The sequence below is a fragment of the Nyctibius grandis genome, chromosome Z (genome assembly GCF_013368605.1).
Source record: "Nyctibius grandis isolate bNycGra1 chromosome Z, bNycGra1.pri, whole genome shotgun sequence".
Taxonomy (NCBI): Eukaryota; Metazoa; Chordata; class Aves; order Nyctibiiformes; family Nyctibiidae; genus Nyctibius; species Nyctibius grandis.
In genome coordinates this window covers 93,360,228-93,373,343 of record NC_090695.1, presented here as the reverse complement: position 1 = coordinate 93,373,343, position 13,116 = coordinate 93,360,228, and the positions used below count along the sequence as shown (strand labels likewise).

The following is a 13,116-nucleotide window of genomic DNA, read 5'->3' as shown; positions in this document are numbered from 1 at the left end:
TTTGGTTTAGGATAAAAACCTGACTTAGAAAACAAAATGAACAAGATCAAAAGGTTTGTCATTGGAATGTTACCTGTCCCTTCAGTCATTCTAATTATTTGCTGCATCAGGCTAAATTATGTGCTGAAGTAGCTCAGGGTCACCACAACACGTAGAAAGTTATGGCTGGTTCTCATTGAACTGCTACCTATTATCATGGCATATGATTGTGAGGTGGGGCCTGCAATCACAGTTGTAAATCAAAGAACAAGTCATAGGTTAGGTACTGTTTTCCTTAGATATTGTCTCTAAGTTTGTTTTCTGTATGCTAGTCTCTTGAGTGACGTTTGGTGAGCTTTTCAGTTAGGTGTAAAGTCAAAAATACGTAGTTCCCAACCTGAAACTAAGGAAGTGCTAACTCTTAGTCTTGCTCATAATGAATAGATGAAATTCTGCCAATATCCTGGTGATAGAATGTTTGTCACTGAAGGTTTTAGTGTCACGTTCTTCCAGTGTTATTTCTTCCTCTAGACAGGAATCCAATCTTTATTATATTTGACTCATTAGCAGGCCATCAAATCTTAGTTTGAGTTTTTAGCATCTAAAAATTTCTGTTTGGACTGATACTTGTGCATGCCAAATGTCTTCCAGGGTCTTAGATAAAACCACACAAAGAAAGACTGACTTGTGTGCTTCAACAGAAAAGAAATCCATGTCTGAAGGCTGGAGTAGTCCCTCAAACAGGGAAATAAGGAGCGAAGTTTGTAACAAGTGTTGCATACTGATCTTCCCAAGATCAGACCTGGTGGTTTGGCCTCTACGTACTGTCTTTGATCTTGCATAATGAAGGCAACTGGTTTTACTGTCCATCTTTGAAATTGAGAGTAGCTGTAGATCAGGTATGGAAAAACCAAAAGCACTCAGAGATGCAGTTGAGCCCATAGTGCTTGAAATCCCCTGGGGATTTTGAAAACATCTTGATTCTTGAAAGCAATCACAAATAAGTGGAAGGAAAACGTTTTAAACACTTCTGAAAATCCAACCCTGATTTATTTGGCAGGTGAAAAAAGAATCCAGGAAATATACTACATATAATGATCATTCAATGACAAAGTAGGTGTTCACAGAAAATGCTCATGCTTAAATCTTTCAGCAGTTAATGATCATCTTTATAGACCATAATACTTGAATACTTCACTTATCGATACATCAGGGCTTGGATGAACTTTGAAATGTATGAAAATGGGACACTCCTTAGGCCAATGGTAGCTCTGTGTTCTAGTAACTGATCAACCAATTACATAATTGACCAGATCACTGACTTGCAGAAGTAGATACAACTCCATTGACTTCACTGGAGATGACAGTTACCTGAGAATTGACCCGAAACTCTTACCACGAAGCAGATAACGGTTTCATATTTCGCTGTTTAGTGTTGTTGTAAAAATAGACTTATTTCCTGGAGCAGTTAAAACAAGAAAATCTGGAAAAGCAATTTCCCACAGAGACTCATCCGCACTGGAATTTGCCGAGGTCCCCGGATGTGAACATGTGCTGTTAGAAAACATAAAACAGCAACTTTGTTTAGGGAAGCCTCTGACCTGTCAAAAATGCAAAGCATTTGTTACCAGACTTTTCCTTGGCAATTAGCGGGTAGAATTACTCATAGAAATTGTTTTGTTTGCTCACAAGGGGAGAAGCAAGACATAAATTCAAGATATCCCCTGTTTGACCACAAGAAAGACGACTGTTCGCAGAGGGCCTGTGGGTGAAGTGCTGAGTGGCCTCAGCCCCCTTTGAGGATGAACTCAAACTTGTAGACCTCAGTGAAGTATCAAGAGCCCTCCAGAATTGCTGGACATCCCTAGCTGTGATTTTTTTCAGCAGTTTGGGAGATTTGGGCATCCAATTTTAACTTATTTTTACAAGACTTTCAAGAAATCTCACCTGGCTTCAGAATGCCTCTGTCTTTGTTCTGCAGAGAGACTAATTTTGACCCAGGGATGTTGCCTTCCTTCTCTAGGTAGCGGCACTCAGACCTTAGGTTTGCTTTCTGGTGTTTGGTGTGGCTGTTTCCCAGCAGTGACTTTTCAAGTGCCTGTTGCATGCTCCTGATCACTGCTAGGACAGCCTGACATTTCAGATGGAGAGTCCTCCTTGCTCCAGCCATGCTTCACCTTTTCTTAGTGCTTTGGCTTTACGTGTCTTTTCTATATAAAAGTGGTGCTGGTTTAAGCTGAAGACCAGAGAACTTTCAAGAGGCCAGATTTTCTGCTATGGGCCCTGTTCTTCTGGAGCCTGTTGCCCAGCTGTGTCAGCTGTGTGGGGCCAAAGAAGGAGGGAGAGATGCTGCAGCACTTCAAGGAAGCCAAGATATGCTTCCTCGTGCTCAAATGGTCCTTCCTGAAGATGCATCCTCCCAGGCTGTAACCAAGCATTGCAGTTTCCCCCTATTCCCCTTGCCTTGAGGGCTGATGTTCCCTGATGCCAACATGTATCTCATGCAGAGGAAGGTCTGATGCTGCATTGTGTGAGGAGACGTGGTATCTATGCGACAGCAAGATTCCCATGCAGACTGAGGGCTCTGTGCTTATGCACTTGGGAGTGAAGAGATTTCTTGGTCCAAACTTGCCCACAGTAAAGTAAGCTGCTCAGAGATCTCCTTAGAGCCAGGAAGCTACTCAAAAACATATTCAGGATCTGAATTCCCCTTGACTGCAACGGGTTTCCACAGCAAAAATGACAGAAGCAATTTATCGCAGATAGAATGGTTTCTTCAACAGGCCATGCACTAGTCCTGCAGGTTAATGCTCAGCCTGCTTACTTTACTGATTGCCATAAATACTGCTTTTAAATCAAATTGTCACTCTTCATTCAGGGATATGTTTCTCTTACATGTGCTTCAGAAGAGCTTGCCTAACAGATTTTATCCATTTGTTGTGAAGAGCCTGCTGGCGGATCCAAAATGGTTAGGCTATGTCTGCATATCTAATAGGGGTTTGGGGACCTTGCAGCAGGGGTTAGCGAGTGCAAATGTTTCCCATTAACTCCCTGCATTCCCCTAAGTTGTGATTCAGCAAGAGAGTCAGTGGAAAGATGAATTTGAGGCATGTGAGATGTTTCTTTGAAGTTACTCGTGCTTAAAGTTAGGCATGATCTGAGTTGGCTTGCTAAGCTGAGGCTCTGACGAGCCTACTGTGCTAACTCAGTGTAAGCTTAGTCTTTTCCTCTTATACATTGCCTGGCGTGATGTTAGTTGCAGAAGCCGTCTGCAGCCTTTCAGTAAACTATTCCCTAGTATTGAAGGAAAGCTTTTAACTACTCAGTGGCTTTCTACCAGCATGCTCAGCCACACTAGGAAGCCCATAGCAATGCTTGCCCTCTCTGGGCCTCTAAGGTCTCTTCCTTCCTTATTTTCTTCAGAATGTTTCTTTTCTAAGGCAAGTGAAAAAAAAATCTTAAAATAGCACCTTAAAAAGGTGGGAAATGAAGTAGATCATATCATCTTGATTCCTTTATCTCGCTTAATTAAGGAGAAGTTTGCCAATAGTGATCTGGTATTTCCTAAAACAAGCATACATGAGGAACACTTTGAGCAACTTCAAAAGAACTTTCAGGCTAGATCAGGAAAAGATAAAACCAGAAGTGGAAACTTGTAATACACTTTATAGCTCATTACTTACAGGAAGTACATTGTTGCATATGATACTAATGAATTCTGCAGGATGAGGTTTCCGAAAGAAAAAAAAAATGGCACCTTCTGTATCTTAGAGGAAAGGTCTCAGGGCTTCTGCAATTACGATAGATACGCAGTGGATATGGTCATATCACCTGGAAAGAGTCTGTCTCCGGGAAAAGCCTTTTTAATGTTTCAAGTGCACACACTGTTGAATTTCTGTAGCAACTTCCCGGTCTAGCTGTGAGAAGTGATAAAGGAAATGGTAAAAGTCTGTATCTATCTAGTTTTCAGTTGCCCTGTTCTACACCCTAGATGGCAGAAATACTGTGCTGTGTATATCTAGCTGCAGGGAGGACAGCAGGAACACAATTGAATAACTAAGGATGAACACGGTAAAGTTGGTGCTGATGTTCTTAATCAAGTGGTGAGGCCAGCAAAGCGAGAACAGCAAAATGGATACTCAGATTTACCAGTGACACTTGTCTGGAAAATTAATATTTGACGGACTCTTAATTAACTCAACTGAAGAAGTAATCCTAAAATCCTAGGTTTGGACAAGGGCCTGAATCCCAAGCTACTGGATTTACTGTTAATGAGTTGAAGCTCTCAGAAGTGTTGTGAAACAGGAATATTTCATATTTGTAAAGCACCCAGAGACCCTGTGCATGACAAGTAACAGTTTCCTACTGCTTAAAGAGTTCCCTGGTGTAAGCAGGCCCCTTGATAGTGACTGGAGAGCTGAGGGGTTGTGCCCCAGGCTCAGCTCATGGTTTCACGTCTGGACGTGCTGTCCCCAGGTTAGCACCTGCCTGTGTTGGGTGCAGCTCTGTCACGTGCAGGGTATTGCACACGTGTCAGTTACCTTGCTGTCCTCCACCACAGGGGATATGTCCCCCTGCCAGCCCTTGTATTTCACTCAGATTGTGAGGATAGCTTTGCTGTATGTATGAACATATTTTAGGTGGCAAGGCATTTCCATCAGGACTGAAGCACATGGGTAGTGAAGCTTGAACACTTTTTTCTTAGGTACAGGCAAGATACTTAAATATCGGGTTAGTTGCTCTTTGTATCTTTAGACACCCAGATAATTCTAAACTTGTGGTCACTGGCAGACTGTCTTACTGAAAATCAAGAGGTGTTTGCCCTTGTGGAAGTTTTTACTCGTGCTTGAAAGTGAGATTTGGACTCCTAAATCACAAAGATGCTTTTGCATATGTCATATCTGTCTGTCTGCTTCTCTATAAATCAACCTGCTTGGCCTGAACTGAATGTTTAAATAATAAACAGCTGAAGGACAGTCTGATTGCTTCTTTCTGAGTGTTTCCCTTGTGGAGCACTTGGGGTCACATGGCATCTGCTCTGACATTAAGGACCTGCTTTCTGGTGGCTTTTTTATGATGCTAACAGACTCCACGTTTTAACTAGCTGTTAAATAAGCCAGTCAGTGGTAACTACTCAGGACAGGGATTAGAAGAGTATTCTTACAGGGATGCGAGATGGCTCTGTCTGTGTGCTGGCCAGGGATGAAGGGCTGGAAAACTGTGTGGTGGAAGAGACTATTAATGTGATTTTCCACAACTTTCCTTGCAGCTGCATTTTTGAGGAGAGAGAGAGAGATGGCTAGGCTTGCAGTAACATGTTGTGCCGTCATAAATGCTACAGCCACCATCTGTTTCCAGCCCACAACTTGAAAGAAAACTGAGCAGTAATCTCATAATTCACATGAGCATTTTACACTTGTGAACCCTTCCCAACCTTTGTCTAATAATGAGGGGAGTGCATGGTGCTAAGGTTTGTATTTTTCCTGCAGGTATTAGTGTTTATTTGTATGTCTCTTTCTGTTTTGTTGTTTGGTTTTTTTTTCCTCTAAGGGCCCATAAAAAAAAATTCACTGGGAGGAAAATCAGACAAGTTCCACAGTCAAAAGAAACATAATAAAGGCGAAATCCCAATTCCATTGACCTTGCTGGCAAAATTCTCCAGGAGGAGGTGCATTTAACATTCCTCGATGTGTCTGTTTTAGTTACTTGTTGATTAAAAGACGTACATACATTAGAAAGTGAAGAGGCAGGTTGCTGAACTGCCCTTCCCCTGCAGAAAAAAGGCTGCTAGAATAGCTGGACATGCGCATTTTAAACCCTCACCATCAGATAGGATGGTAATGGTAGGTTGGATTTTAATGAAAACAAATTCTTCAGCTAATCTTCGCTTCGGGCTGGCCCTTGTGGGATTAAGGATACCACCTGCTGTGCCAAAGACACGATCAGGTTCGAGGCTGCTGGTGGGTGGGAAGAACACAAACATCTGAGAGTGACTCTGGTGAGTCTGTCCTGTTGCAATGCCCTCAGGGAAGCCAAAGAGTTGAGATCATTTAGTTGATGGAAATACTGCTCCCCTCCAGCCTGCAAAGCAAGGCTGACATCATTAAGGATTTCTTTTTGACTGTTTGCAAAACCAAGGGCTGCTGTTTCTCTGGGCCTCCTCTCATCTTTGGACCCAATTTGCACGCCTCATCCTAGCACAGCCGAACTGGCTGAACGAACTCCTGCTCTCCTCTGGCCTTAGACACAGTGACTATCATCATCTCAACTAGACCGCAGAGCAGTTTAAGGATGAAAGGGCTTCTCATTTCATATATCCCTCTGCTGCTAGAACTATAAATCCTTGATGGACTGAGTTTATAGCACACTGCTACTGCAAGCAAGTGAGATTTATTTTGTGTTGTCATATGTATGGTCAAACTGTCCAAGAAGTTGCCAAACAAAGAACTGAGCTTCTGATGGGCAACCAATTCAATCTCTTCCCATTTTATTTAAAGAATAATAAATAACTATCAATCAAAGGAACTTATTTTGACATGTGCTACCTGTTGGGTGATCCTCGGTACCTCCAAGATGTGTCCGTAAGTGGAAGAAAGCTGCCAGCTGTTGCCAGGTCCAGCAGACATGACATGAAGTTCCACCAAGAAAAGGTTTGTGGGCTCACTAGGATTTGGGACAGGTTAAGGAACAGTCCCTTTTTTAGCACTACTTGCTGCCCTGAATGTGTTTGTTCAGGTAGCAAGGGTGCAGAGAGACCACATCCAGCCACGCTGACCTCTGCTTGAATCAATGGCAAAGCTTCACTGACCTGTATGTGGCAGTGGTCTTTTTTCTGTCTTGCAGTTTGATCAAAGATGGATTGTTGGTGGGTCTCTGGGGTCTAGAAAGCCAGCCCGTGTCTGTTTTGGTGCCTCGTGACAGTTGATGAGCTAAAAAGGAGATAGTAAAAACTGTTAAAGCTGATGGGATCTGAATCACATATATTTCTGTATTATTTTCTTACAGAGCAAATGAGCCTGAAAACCTTATTTTTATTTTTTATCTAATTAATTATATCTGGAGGTGTTGGGAGCTGTCTTATTAAATGGCCTTTCTCCGCTCACTCCTGTTGTCCTGCTGGATTCAGTCCCTGCAGACTCCCACCCCCTCGTCTGTAGTCTACAGCCACATCTGGAGTGTCTGCCCCGCGCACGTGCTGGTAGGAGCATTCTCCCCACTCTCCCCACCGGTGCACACGTCGTGGCTTTGGTGTCCGTGGCATTATAAACATCTTTCCCGATGCTTGTTTTTGCGTGAGAGGGAGAGAGAGAGACGGGGCATGGGAAGGGCAGTGGCAGGGAAGGCCTCTGACATGAAATTCCCAGGAACGGGATTTGCACATTTTATGACCGTTCAGATGGAAATGCAATGGAGCTGAATTATTACTCCTTAATCCTGCTTTCTCACTTTCCTCCCGGCAGCCTCCTCCCCTCCAGCTTAGGTAATACAGAAGCTTATAAACAAATCCCACTGCGTGAAAAATAGCAAAGGGAGGGGAAAAAAAAAAAGGACCTGGGTTAAGATTGTGATGGATAGACAGGTGGAAGGCAGGCACCAGAAGGGAGGATGAATGGTAAAAGCCTTTGATGGAAACACTAAAGAGCTATTGAAAATCCAAGGGGTGGGGGGAGGGAGGAGAAAGAATAGCAGGAGGAGGGAAAGCAAGGGAGCCGTGCCCCCCTTCCCCCCGCCCTCTTTCTCAGGATGTTGAAAGTATTTGTCCTTCGTTACAAAATGATTGAACTGCCGCCAGGCCAGGCCACCCTTCCAGCCATTGCACTGGGAAACTGGCACTTCTGAAAGCCTTGTCGCCTCTCAAATTTTATAGCTTTCCCTTTTTGTGGGGGTTTTTGTGTTGTGCTACTTGCAGGATTGTTTTCAGATTTGCCGCGTATCAAAGAAACTATATTTTGATGCTCTGACAAACACAGAATCCAGGTAATGAAAGGAAGAATTAAAAAATAAAGGCCTGTTTTTATCAGAATACCCAGCTGTCTGCCTTTTATTGAGTCAGAATTTCATGCATTTGGTATTCACGATGTTGCATTAATATTCGTTTGGTTTATCTCTAGCGCTTTTTGAAGGAGGAATTTCATCCGGTAAATAAAGCTTCTACTTTACTGATGTCTCTGTGTGCACAAAAGCGGTGCCTGCTCTTCATAGTCAGAGTAGTGAGGATCATCCTATTATATCATAATTAAAATGATTTTTGCATCAGGCAAATGCAGACAACAGTGGGAAAAGGTAATCTTTCCGCTTTTCAGAATGGTCCCTGAAGTTCTGTGATGTCTTTGTCCTGCGAGATCTACAGATGGGCAGAACTATTGCAGATCTGCGTGTGAGACACTTACTGCTGCCAGAGGCTGTATTTATATCATGTATTTATATGGGTATGTGTTTATATGAGCCTGGTGCTTGAAGCAGTCTGTATTCTCAAGAATTAGATCTGGGTGTCTGTAGAAGCATCCTCCACCCAGGCTCTTGTTGACCTGGGGAGGACCCAGGGCCATGGCATCCCCCTGATGCCACTCATGTGCCATCATTCTCAGGCCGATGAGCTTGAGGTGCCCTGGCCAGGCAGGGTGAGCAGGGTCCCGGCTATCCCCTGGGCAGGTACCTGCTCTGTGTGCTGGGAGGGTGCACGGCCTCCCATCCCATCGGCTTTGTCCTCAACGCAGCCCCAAGGGCGCTCCTCCAAGTAAACAGTGCAGACACTCAGCTGTCTGTTGCCTCCAAGATTAGATCCTGGGATTAGGTCTCTGACGGGCTGGCCATGCCATATAATTAAAATAGGCCTAGGAGAGCAGAGGGGCAATACGCAGCCCATGCACAGCTGAGTGCTGGGGGGGGCTGTGCTTGCTCACAGACCCACTGCAGCTGAAAGCAAATCTCTCCACTAACGTAACTTTGCAATAGCACTTTCCACCTAAACACCTCCAGTGCCTGGTTATGTTCATTAATGTTTGCAATGCCCCGAGAGAGGTAACACGGCCTTTATCCCCACTTCCAAAAGAAGAGAAAGGATAAGTGATTTGCTCAAGGTTAGATGGGGAGTTGCTGGAGATGGAGCTTCAGTCTCCTGCCTTCAAAGGAATTTGCTGCAGTGACCAAAGCAAACAGCCCCTGCTGTTACAGAGCCGGACCGTGGCGTGTCATTCGCACTTTGTATCTGAGATGCTGTGTCTGGGAAGGTATCGCTGTCCTTGTGAACTAACTTTTAGTTCTTGAGCGTGGGTGAACACTTGTCATCGTGCCAGGATGACACAAAGTCTAGAAATTATGATGGCAATTCAGGTCATGGTATAATGGGGGAAAAATGCTGCCTCAGAAGTGTCCCCATCTAGTGTCACTGCTAGTGATTATTTAAGCTGCAGGACGTGGTTGTGGCAAAGATCAGGTTGTAGCTGATATGAATCATGCCTTGAAATAACACTTTCCTTCTTACATTGTGAAAATTGCAGAGGCATGGGAAGTGAGGGAAAATGGGATTTCCCTGGAGGTTAAAGATTTTCCTTTAATCAGCTTTCATAATGTTAATTAAATGTTTGGAACAATGGCTCGGGCCTGGGATCCGCCCGCTCTTGCGTAACTGTCTCACAATACCGTTTTCACTTTCATGTTTATTTGCCAGCATGATTCAAAGTGAGAGCTGAGCAGGAGTCCCACACCAAGGAGGTACTTGGGTTTTGGGAAAACTCAACTCCCTGTCTTACCTCTCCTAGAGAGACAAGACCCAAATTCTCCCCTCCTGAGAAGGAGCAGCCTAGAGGGATCACAGCACTTTGTCATCGTTACCCCATCTGCAAATGGGGCTAATAAAAACTTACTGGTATTTTGAGACTGGTACATATAAATAGATACCCACCCAGATGGAGAAATGGGTGTGTTTATAGAGATCGCTACATGGATAGATATATTCTGGGTAGGTTAGATATATTCTGGGTAGGTAAGATATATTACAGTGCCACTTGTTCCCTGAATTTTTCACTCTTTCTATAGTGTCGTTGCTATGTGGCCATGGGAGTCATCATTTCTGGAACTTTGAGCAATCGGCTTAATATAACCCAGGCTTGTGTCACACACACAGGGAGTGCTCAGGGGATGAGAACATTCGGGAAATGGTTCACAGGCAGGGGATGACACTGGTTTCCCCAGGGACCTCACCCCATGGGAGGGGGAACTGTGCTGGGCATATTTCCACAGCCCAGGAGGTCCTTCTGGTGCCAGACCGGGATGTCTCTCCTGGTGGTCTGAGATGTGTGGGTATGTCCCAGAGCTGGTCTAGCGATGTGCTCGGGGCACCCGCCAGCCACATGCGGGCCGGGGGGGTGCAGACGCACACAGAGCCGCAGCCTGGCCACCTTTGTTCTTCAAGTTAGAAAAGACGTTTTTCAAAAATAAGGTATTAAAACTTACAAATGTCAGGCACTATCAGAAAAAAAAAATGAACCTATTATATTTTAGGTCAAAGTGTTATCTAGCCCAAGAGTTTTAAATATGCGCAAAATGCAGTTTCTGCAGAAGGACCATTAATCAGCTGCTGGCAGAACTGCCTTTTTTAAGCTGCAAAGATGAAAACAAAAAGCTGTGAGTGTCGGGGCAGCTCCATTTTCCCATTGTATGGACGGCGGGTCTCAGTGCAGGAGGGCACCTATAGCCGTGCAGGCTCTTGCTTCCCTAGCAACATGTTAACATCTTTGCAAAAGCTGTTTAAATACGCCGAGCTGCTTGCCACGCAAGCTCTACATGGCAGTTTCCCTGTTGACACATGCTTTTGTCTGCTTAGAGGAGGTGCTCTGTAAACATAAATGTTAGATGGCTTTTATGTTACTTATTTCTGATTCATTGGTTCTAAATTAGTAGCTCGGAGGCACATACCTTTCGTACAGGCAGGGAAGGTATTGCCTCTCTTCTCCCCGCCTTTGGAAACTTTGACCTGCTAAGATCGCAAACTGTAGGAAGTCTCTGAGGCGAAGTCCCAGGTACCGCCAGCAGTAACAGCCCGGAGTAAACACGTTAGGTGTGTTTGAAAGGCATTTTAAGGGAGCTTGGACTACCTGGCTCAGTTACCATATACCACAAGCAAGATTAATTTCAAGACTGATTTTGATAGCATGGAGGCTTCTTCTTTAGTAAGGGAATTGGCTGTGTAATTTTTATATATATATATATTTTTTTTTTTTTTCTGTTTGGCAGTGTGGGACATAAGAGATCGAAACTTCCTCTCCACACCCCTTTGATTAGCACAGGAGTGGCAGGAGGAATTTTTTCTCTCTTGGTCATTCCGGGCAACCTTTGAGCCCAGCTTTTCCACCCTGTTCCCATTCAGAAGCTGCAGAGGCCACATAAGCGAGCCCCCAGCCAGCTGGGAGCCATCAGCTGCCTTCAAAGCCCTGGCCAGCCCTTCTGTGATAAATCTATGGCGAGGTGTGTAATGTGTGTGGTATCAGCCCCGTATCCCACACAGTTCCTGTCCCAGAAGGGATGAAATTTTTTTAAAAACTGGAGTAAAAAAGGGAAAACCCATTTCTTGAACTTTTAAGTCATTTTACGGAGCAGTCAAGGGTTGGATCTTTTCAGACTTGTCTTTAACTGAGGGCTGCTGGCTGTAGGTTTTTTAAACCCTTTCGCAGGAGTGGGGTGGCAAAGCCCTGAAAGCTGAGCTGTTCCCTCCTGGATCCTTCCTTGCAGATGGCAAAGGACATTGTCAATTTACACACGAAAGAAGTGCAGAATCCTGTCTGCACATTTTGGGCTGAGACAAATGAAAATTGTGTTGTCAGTCTGGCTTGGCATCACCTTTCCACTTCTCTTTTGTTTTCTCTCCCCGTGAATCATCTCTCCGTTTCACTTCGCTTTTGTTTGTTCCATAATTGCTGGCTTAACCTGGAGGCACGAGGCTTCCTTGTGGAAACATCACCACGCTGTCAGTCAGCGAAGGAGAGGTGGTACAGCTGGTACAGTCCTTCCTCCCTCTCAGGAGTGAATGAATCATCCCTTGAATATGCAATATCATCCAGGACAGGAGCCAGGATCCTCAACAGGCACATGAATTCCAGCATCTCTGGAAACATTATTTCCACATTTTGGGCAGACTAAGAGACAGTAAGTAAATAAGCAAGCTGTGGCATTTGCAATCTCCGTAGTTTTATTTACGGTGATTGCCTGTGCTCTAAATGCTTGTGTGGGTATTAAAAATACAAAGAGAAAAGCATGTATCCTTGATCTGATACTGCCCAAGGCAGCTTCACGGTATGGCCCATTTAATGCCATTGAGCAGTCCATTGAACAATTGAACCCACCAGAAACAGTAACTGCCTGCTTTGCTCCTGAAAACTCACACGAACCAACGCATCCCAAACCCTCTCTGTCGCTGGCCTCTGGATTTCTCCTTTGAAGCAGTGTCAGTGCTGTCTCTTGGTCCCACGTGGAGACGTTTCACATCACCCTGACACAGGAGTAGTGAAAGGCACTCGGGCTCCTGCACTCAGCCGGGTTCTTGATCAGAAGTGTTTCTCCCCCAAGGAAAAGGCCAAGTTCCCATGGATGCTCCTGGGCTGTGGGTGGGATGTAGCTGGGGAATCGGGGAAGATCCACTGTGCCATCAGGTAGTCCATGATACAGCATTTTATAACATCGACTGGTTTCCCTAAGCTCTTGTGTGCTGTGTTCATGAATTCGATAAAACTTCTACTGAATGAATATACAATTAGATTTCTCTGTTGAATGTGTGAGAAATACAATGGGAGAGGAACACTGATCAGATTGAGCAGAGAAATACTGGTCAGGAGGGCTACGATATTGTTTTCTCTACTCTGTTATTAATAACAATAGCAAAGACCTTTTCAGCTTTGTTTTTGTGCCAAGGTTGTAGCTACATGTTAACCTTCATCAGTCCTTCTGACGATAATGGTGAAAGTGAAATACCATTAAAATTATCTTCCTATATGTTTAAACCACTCTGGCACTTTTCCAGGCAGTATTTGTGCCCCTGTTTATGCTGCAGACCCTGGTGACCCTTGAATACTTTTATTTACAACAGCATAACCATCATTTCCATGGCAACATGCTTTTCAAGCTGCAGATTGAGGATTGCAA

The 13,116-nt window shown here is 44.4% G+C and overlaps 1 protein-coding gene across 3 annotated transcripts in view; it reads left to right on the top strand.

The window, feature by feature from the left end:
* The window catches only part of PDGFA (platelet derived growth factor subunit A), a 64,264-nt gene that overhangs the window by 27,969 nt on the left and 23,179 nt on the right, over window positions 1–13,116 (top strand). Inside the window, exon 7 of one of the 3 annotated variants that reach the window (XM_068423184.1) lies at window positions 5,530–8,002. The exons of 1 other annotated variant lie outside the window; for it this stretch is intronic. The gene's annotated coding sequence lies outside the window, so the exon portion shown is untranslated. Of the gene's footprint in view, window positions 1–5,248; window positions 8,003–13,116 lie in introns of those variants that run through there. One more of the 3 variants, XM_068423183.1, reaches the window with a different exon arrangement.